This window comes from Pinus tabuliformis, chromosome 7, assembly GCF_031772625.1.
Source record: "Pinus tabuliformis cultivar Carrire ecotype Pingquan chromosome 7, CPIR1, whole genome shotgun sequence".
NCBI lineage: Eukaryota > Viridiplantae > Streptophyta > Pinopsida > Pinales > Pinaceae > Pinus > Pinus tabuliformis.
In genome coordinates, this window is record NC_142293.1 from 2077934445 (window position 1) to 2077943194 (window position 8750).

The window sequence follows — 8750 nt, forward strand, 5'->3', positions numbered from 1 at the left end:
TTGATTGCTCCACCGTACCCAACTTTTCCCAGGTTTTTCTTTGACGCCCCGTTGAAATTCAGTTTGAATGATGGAAATGGAGGCATTCCCCATTTATCTTGCTTCATCGCAATGGTGGGCTGGTTCTTGCCTGTGGGAGTGGTCTTGGCTTTGAGATTTAGGATCTGGATTATCCTTTGGTCATTCTGAGATGTGTTCCCCTCTTGCTGCATTATATCCATGGCATGGATCGATTCTATGATTAGCTGTCATGTTTTTCCTGTTAACATTTCCTCTGTCATCGCCGTGTTCTTGAAGATTCTTGCATTACGCTCTTTCCACATGATCCAAGCTATGGCTCCCGGAATGAGATTCCATGCCCTGTTGACTAGATTGTTGGGGGATATGGAGGATTGCCAATTGCTCAGTGTGAGACAGATCGAGTTTCTGTTTTTGTCGGATTGTCTAAAAACAATGGCCATGTCATCCCAAAGAGAGAAAGCAGTGGGGCAGGTGTTGAGAATATGATTGAGAGTTTCCTGATCATTCTCACAGAGGACGCACTGAGAGGGTCCGATGAAACCTTGTCTCTGAAGATTGTCCCAAGTGAGTGCCCTGTTATGTAGGACCAGCCAGGAGAGCAGGGTTATTTTGGGCTAGGTTCCTCTATTCCAAAGAGCATGCAATTTGGGTTCCTGTTGCCAGTCAGGAGAAGTATCTATGATTTTGTAGGCTTCTTTGAGGTTGAAAGTTCCTTTAGGATTATTTCCCCATCGAAGGATATCTTCTCTATTCGATGTGAGGACTCTGCGCTGGTCTAGATCTTGTAAGAGACGGTCTAGATTCTCATTGTGGTCTTGAGTTAGCCATTGCTCTTTGGTACGCCATTTTTTCCATGTAGTGGCTGATGTTCGAGGTTGCCAGTTGTCTACTACCTTCCTCAACCCTGCCTCTTGCATGTCACTTTTAAGAGTAGTCCAATCTAGGTGGTCCAGGGGGGAAGTTGCTGCGAGGCATCCTCCCAAAAGAGGGTTGTGTTGCCTTGGTGCAGTTCCCAGAAGCTATGCTTCTAAATAATATGTCGATTTTCCCATACTTTATTCCAGAGGGGGGATCCTTTTGTATTACCAGTGAGCCTAATAAGGTCTTTGTCCTAGATTTTATTTGTATACTTTGCTTTCCACAATGTGCCCCAGAGGGAATTAGGATTTTCCACCCATCTCCACCAGATTTTCGCTGCTACAGCCTTGCTTAGGATTTCAGGATCTCTTAAGCCCAGTCCTCCCACCAGTTTTGGTTTACATATGTCAATCCACTTGAGGAGGGCCCATTTGGGTTTCTTAGAATCTCCATTCCAGAGGAAGGACCGTTGGATGTTTCAAATGGATTTGTACACTACTTTAGGAGCTGCAAGGGCCAAGAGCATGTAGGCTGGCATTTTTTGAAGAACTGATTTGACCAGCACCAGTTTGTTGGCCATGTTTAGGGCTCTATGAGTCCAATTACTTAATCTGGCCTTCATTTTGTTGAGGAGGTCTTCCCAGTTTATAGCTTTGGGGGCATATTCCAAAAGTGGGATGCCAAGGTATTTGGTTGGAAGGGAGTTCTTCTGAATTTTGAGAATTTTTCTGAGATTTCTCTGCACAGGAATAGAAGTATTGAAGAAAACAGTTTGGATTTTGTGAGATTGATTTCCATACCTGAGGCCTCCGTGAATGTCCTTAGCACCTTGCTGAAGGTTCGAGCTTCCTTCACTGTGGGGGTTCCCATGAGCATTATGTCATCTACAAATTGTTGATGCGTTACTGTGGGGCCTTGATGTGCAACTTTGATGCCTTTGAGCTGATTCTTTTGGATTGCTTGGGATAGAGATCTTCCCAGACCCTCTGCCATGATGACAAAGAGAAAAGGCAACAGGGGATCTCCTTGTCTTATACCTCTAGACGGGAGGAAGGGTTGTAGGGGGCCGTCGTTCAGCATGATTGAAAAGAATGCTCTTGAGACCATTTCCATTATCCAATTTATCCAAATCTGACTGAAGCCGAAAGCCTGGAGGATTGCTCTGATGTATGTCCAACTAATTTTATCAAAGGCCTTGGAGAGGTCCAGCTGAAGTGAGCATACCAGGAATCCTTTGTGTTTTGATAGAATGTAGCATTTCCTCTATGTCAAATTCTATGAATTTCGTAATCCATTTTGCTCTCTTTCCATTTATATCTGGCTGAGTTAAGATATCCTTTACTGAGGCTAATGGTACATATACAACTACTTTGGAATGCAGAATATAAATTCTGAATGCTTTTAAAGATTTAATGAGAGCATAATCTTGTTTTTCAATAAGGTCATACCTTAGTTCAACATCCTTCAGAGTTTTGCTGAAAAAGGCCACGGGGTGCTCTATGCCTTCATCATTCTTCTACAACAGAACTGCCGCAAGTGTATCCTAAGAGGAAAAAGAGAAGATGCAAAACTCCTTAGTGTAATCTGGGCTGATTAGAGTGGGAGCTCCCATGATAGCTTGCTTGATGGCTTCAAAAGAGCTTCTTGAAGCAGTTTTCCATTTTATTTATGATCCTTTCTTCAGCATGGAAGTGATATTCTTTACTAGCTCTACAAAGTTTGGAATGAACCTCCTTACAAAGTTAATCATACCCAGGAAGGATTGGATGTCCTTTTTCGACCTTGGGATGGACAATGTCTGAATGTCTTGAAACCTTGCTGGATCAATCTTCACACCTTCAGCAGAAACAATATGTCCCAGAAGTTTGCCTTATTCTAGAGCAAACTATGACTTCTTTGGGTTCACTGAGATTCTGAACTGTCTGCACTTTAGGAAGACCTTCTTTAAATGTTGTAGATGGTCTTTGTGGCTACTGGAAAATACTGTTATGTCATCAAGATAAATAAGGACAAACTTGTCCTTCTCTCCCACAAAGGCTATATCCATGGTGTTTTGAAAAGTAGCCCCAACATTTGTCAGTCCGAAAGGCATCTTGGAGTACATGAAAGTGCCCCAAGGAGTAGTGAAGGCGGTCTTTTCCTGATCTTTAGGATGTACAACAATTTGATTGTCACCTGAAATTCCATCTAAGAAAGACATGAATTTAGCCCCTAAAACTCTTTATAGCAAGTGTTCGATCTTGGGCAGGGGATAGTTATATTTTTTAGAGCACTGGTTCAGATTTCTGAAGTCGACACAAAGCCTGATTTCTCCATTTTTCTTTCTTACCACCACAAGGTTGTCTATCCACTTTGAATAAGAGAGGGCTGATAGGTCTTAATTTTTGCTTAAAAGGGATGGTGTTCCTTTCCTGTGGGATCTTATGTTGAATGATGTCTACATCATAGGGTTTAATATCACTGTATTCCCAAGAAAAAATGTCAACGAATTGCTTCATGAGGGTACAATAGTCAAAATTCTGGGCAGAGGATAAATGCGTGGATAGATTTATGTTTTTTGGATGGGCTGGGTTGCCTATATTATGTTTACGGATATCAGACTCATTCTCTGTTTTGGCCGCCTTATAAGGCACGTCATTATGATCGAACAACCTTTCTAGAGGCACCAATCCCTTTGGTATGTGATTACTGGGCAGCTGGACGATGCTTCTTTGGCCAATTTCGCTTTTGAACTTGGGCTGGCCGCATTCTTCCATGGTTTCGTTTTCCTGGTCGATGCACGTTTCAGAAAATTCCTCCATGACTTGCAAAAACCTGTTAATTTCCTCATCATCCTCAAAAACCCTCCAATATTTGACATTGTTAGGCAAGAGACGGTCTGTATCTAATCTGAACTTCATATGTCAATTTTGGAGGCAACGGAGGAATAAACATGCTAGCAAAGACAGCAAGAGAGTCAACAAGCCGGTTCTTTATTCTTGGAATATAAGGAATGTTGAAATCATTGAAAGAATCCTTTAGCTTCCATACCTCATCTCTGTATGCCTTTAGCCTTGGATGCTTTGCTTGAAAAGTTTTATTTGCCTGCTGAATAATGAGATCTGTGTCTCCAAACATTTTAGGCCTTTGATACCCATTTTTTTAGCAGCGCTTAAGCCCAGAATCAAAGCCTCGTACTCTGCAATGTTGTTTGTGACCTGAAAGGTTAATTTGAATGATAAATGAATATATTCCTGCGTTGGGGACACAAGGACTACGCCTGCCCCTGCAGCTTCTTTAGAGCAAGCCCCGTCAAAAAACATATCCCAAACTTGTGGGTTTTCTTCCTCTGCGATCTAGCAAACTGGTTTCTTGAGTTGTGTGGAGGCCAACTGAGATTCTTCAATATGGAGAATACATGCTCCAAAATCGGTGTCAACATCATATATGGGATGGTTGGTGGGATTCCTTTCATCGCTGATTATATAAGCCAACTGCGCCTCTCTGTATAATCTCTTGCTCTCTCCTCCGAAGACTAGGATGGTAGCATAAGACAAATCATTTCGTAACGATCCACCTAGTCTCTTGATCCAACCTCTAGAAAGTAACATACCAAACTTGGTGGGTACATCTGCCACCACAATATCCATCACCATGCTTTTCATAGGCAGCTGAGACAAAGTGATGGATAGGTCCTTGATTAATCCCAAACATTTCACTTTTCTAGAGTCAAAAGAGAACATGTCATGATAAGGCTTTGTGATGTCAAGACCCAACTCATCCATGACAGCCTTGCACATTAGATTATTGCTGGCTCCAGTGTCCAGAAGGAAGTTGTGAAGGATTTTATCATGAATAGTCAGAGAGACATAGAATGATGGGGAGCTGTCTTCACAATTATCAATCATTCGGTTAAGAATAACAGCTGGCTTGTCATCTTGCAGATTCACACAGTCAGTGGCGGCTTGGGTGGCTTTGGGCTTAAGGGCCTCAAGGATGGATCTTTTGAAGGACTCATTCTTCAATAGTTCAATCAGAGGCATGGGTATCTTTAGCTTCTGAATTTCTGATTGAAAATTGAAAGGAGAAGGAGACTTTTCAAGACCTCTTACCTCATGAGCTAGAGCGTTGAGGTTGATGGGATTAACTGTTGGTTGCTTCTACTTATTAGTTGGTTGTACAGTAGGGATAGCAGCTCTTTGAATAGGATTTTCCTTGGCATTATTTACTTTTGACCTTATATCATATCTTTGCTAATCTACAGTTTGTAAAACAACTTCACCATCCCATTCTCGGTTAATCTAGTCATTGAATAATGACCTTTCATAGGAAGCTGAGGTCAAAAAGGAGACATTGCCTTTGTCTTCCAGATAATGGATCTCATCTTCTTCTTCAAACTGATCTTCTTCCATAACTTTATTTTGAAAAGGGGCCCTCACCCTTTGGTCTTCATTAGCATCTTTGTTTCTTTGCAAAATCTTCAACTACTCATTAGTTCTTCTATATGGATTTGGATTTGGATTTCTAGGAGCAAAGGTGTTAGGAGCTCTCCCTTTCCCGGGGTGCTGCTGAACCTTTAATTTGGAGATTTCGGAGGCTAATGACTCTATCATTTTGGCCATTTTATCTATCTTAGGATCAGAGGATGATGAAGACTCACTTCTCTGTTTTCTTCTATCAACATTTCCCTTGAGCTTTTCTGTAGCCATGATGTTTGATTCCACTTCCAAAGATACATCTTGCATGTCAGCTAAAGTAACACATCTCCTCTCCCTCAATAGTAGGCAGAAGTCAGAATCAAAAGCGCTAGAATAGGTGAGTTTAGCATAGGTAGTAGTGGGTTTTACTTCAGCTGGAATCTTGTTGTACATACGGCTAAAGCTCTTATTGAAATCAGACAACAACTCACCATTTTCTCTCTTTAAGTTGCCAAACTCAGTGTGGTAGTAGAGGAGGTCCTTTTTACCCCCCCAATGCTTTAGAAATGCGTCATCTAAAGCTTCTATATATGCTGTAGATCTTGGGGTTAGTTCTCTGAACCATTTCCTAGCCTCTCCATCTAGGCTTTAGACAAAGACTCTCATCCACACATCATCCTCACTAATGTCCAGATTATTAGCATAGCTATAGAATGACTCAAGATGTTCTTCAACAATAACACCTTCAGTCCCAGTGAATTTAGGCCTATATTTTTTATATTCTCCAGTAGGCATGCCATTTAAGGAGTGGGCAGTATTAGAGGCCCATACATAGCAGCTATGATTCTTTCCATTTTGGTAGGTGCTTGTGGACCTGCCATAGTTGTGGTGGCTAAAAGAGTATTGGAAGTCTAGAATGACAGAGGGCTGAGGAGTGACTGATAAGACTAAAGGAGTATGATGGATAGGAGGTGAGGTTTCCTTTGGGCTTACAACAAAGGAGAACCTAAAGAATAAGGAGCTTTATGAATTTTTGAGTGTTTTTCTTCATTGCTCGTATTAGAATCTATACTCTCAACATGTATTTGTTCTATTGCAGGATTTTCTTGAAGAGATATAGAATATTGTTTAGGTTTACCTGAACTTGATGCTCCTTTCTGCAATACCTTTCTTTCTTTGATGATATTTTCAGGGTCAAGTACTGGGTCAGCTTGTGACTTCTAAGGGTTTCTCCGAGTATGCCTCACAAACTGAGCTATAACTATGAAGCGGGATCGCCAAGAGGTTCGCCCTCCAGTAGAGTCACCAGATAGATGATTACAACCAAAAATGTGCCTAGACTTTGTCTATCATCAAAGCTGGATCTGTGTCGTTTCCCAGGGAAGATAAGCTTCGTTTCCTTTCCCCGGCAGTGGCGTCAATTATGTTAGCACTCTAGGAAACTCTCCTAGGTTGCAGCTCGGAGATGCCTGGTAACATATAATCTTCAATATTGTTCTCAGAACTATTGGAATGGATGATGGTTTGGATCAAGTCAGATAATCATTTCAGCTCTATTCTCACTCAAGACATGCATGAACACCCTCAACAACACAAGGCCTTAGACCACTAATGCTCAATAGTTTGTAGATTTAATGGATAGATGGAGAATACTGATAGTATCAGTAGATTGCATACATGAACGTATATGAACGTCTAGCTACAGGCAGCAAATGAGCTTACTAACTATACTGGCAGATGCACATATAATAACACATATAAATGGCTAGCTACAGGTAGCAAAGAAGCTTGAAAATGTAACATATCAAAGCAGAGATAAGATGATAGTTATCTGGCCTTAAGCACAAAGAAAACCTAAACAAACTGTTCAAGTGCAAACATAGAACAACAAAGAGCATGGGCATTGAACATATAATGGCAAAAGAAGCTTATATTGCTAGAATGAAGATGAGAAGCTTGAATGAACAGAGGAGGAATAATCTCCAAAACTTGAACCCTTATTACATCTCACTAACATTTATTTATAGCATGTTTACAATGCTCCTGAGCTCTTTAGAAGGCTCGGAGTCTTAATCTGCCTGATATGCATTGTTTAACTGTTTTGATGCCCTCTAGGCAAGCATGGCTTGGCGTTTTTTCCTCCTTCTGACAAAGGAATAACAACTTTCAGATATTTTGGATAGCATGCTTCGCTGTCTAGGAGTTATCCTGTGCCAAAGATGTTCCATAATGTTTGTTGCGGTGATAGTCTGTTGCACTGTCTAGGAGTTCTCCGATGCCAGAGAGCTCCACGATCATTCTGTTTGTTCTATGGATGTGTTGCGTTGTCTACTGATGCTTTCCGGCCTCTGTCCCTATCTCTCGGCCTCTATTGGGTAGTGGAAAGGGTTTGTGTGCCTTTGTTTTCTCTTTCAACTACATTGTGATTGTTTCTATTATCAACAGAAAGCACAGCCATACTGCGAAATCCTGCCATTCCCTGTCCTTTTCGGACTTCAAAGATCGTTAAACATGGTTTATTTACCCATCAGGTCTGCCCTCAGGGTTATCGCAAGTCGCACTCAACCATGTCCTGTTTATTCCATTAAACCATGGAAATACATGAAATACATTCAAAACGACCCTCTTGTGGATCTCAGATTTCATATATTTCACTTCCCGGACTCGAGGTCCGGGCCTTATCGCTATCGACGGTGTCAGGCTCCCTTTGTAATTTTCGTTATATAACGAAAATATACCAAAATTCATTTGAAATGGCTTAAGCGCGGATCGCAAAATATATAAATTTCCTGCTATAATGTTGTCGGGTCCGGCTCTTCGAGTTGCCTGCATGTATGTACATAGGCCCCTCCCTTGGTATATAGCTGATGCGATTCGATCGCAATCGTTGATCACTAAATGCCCAGGCCCTATATATATATATAATCAAGCATTTTTCCCCACCGATGCGACCCGCATATCCGATCGTCAGCGATCGCTGATCGACAATGTCATGAGCCTACGTTTAAACTGTTGCTTCTACCCGGACGATATGCGATTTGACGCTTAGATCTGGGCCATTGATTAGCCAGATCTAGCGGCTACTATGCAATCACTTGTTTAAGCCTGTGGTAATGCTTATTCATGGTTTTAGAGTGTTTTGAGCCTCCCAATAGTGCATTTCTGCCCTTCCAAGGGCTTTCCTCTTGCACTGATTTTGATCATTAGATGATCTTTGAGCTAAAATTGAAAATGTCAAGTGCATTAATGGATCCATTGACATGCTTCTAAGCAAAGGTGGAGACCTTTAGGACATATATGGATCCAATTTTGGTCAATGTTATTGGTCAATTATCTGATTTGATGATGGGGAGAGTGATTTGTCCAAAATATTTAGACCCTCGGAGTCCAGTAGTAGATGTGCACACAGACTTCCAATTCCGCTCCAGAAGACGCTGCAAACGGCCCAACCAACCTTTTCAGACCATACCAGGA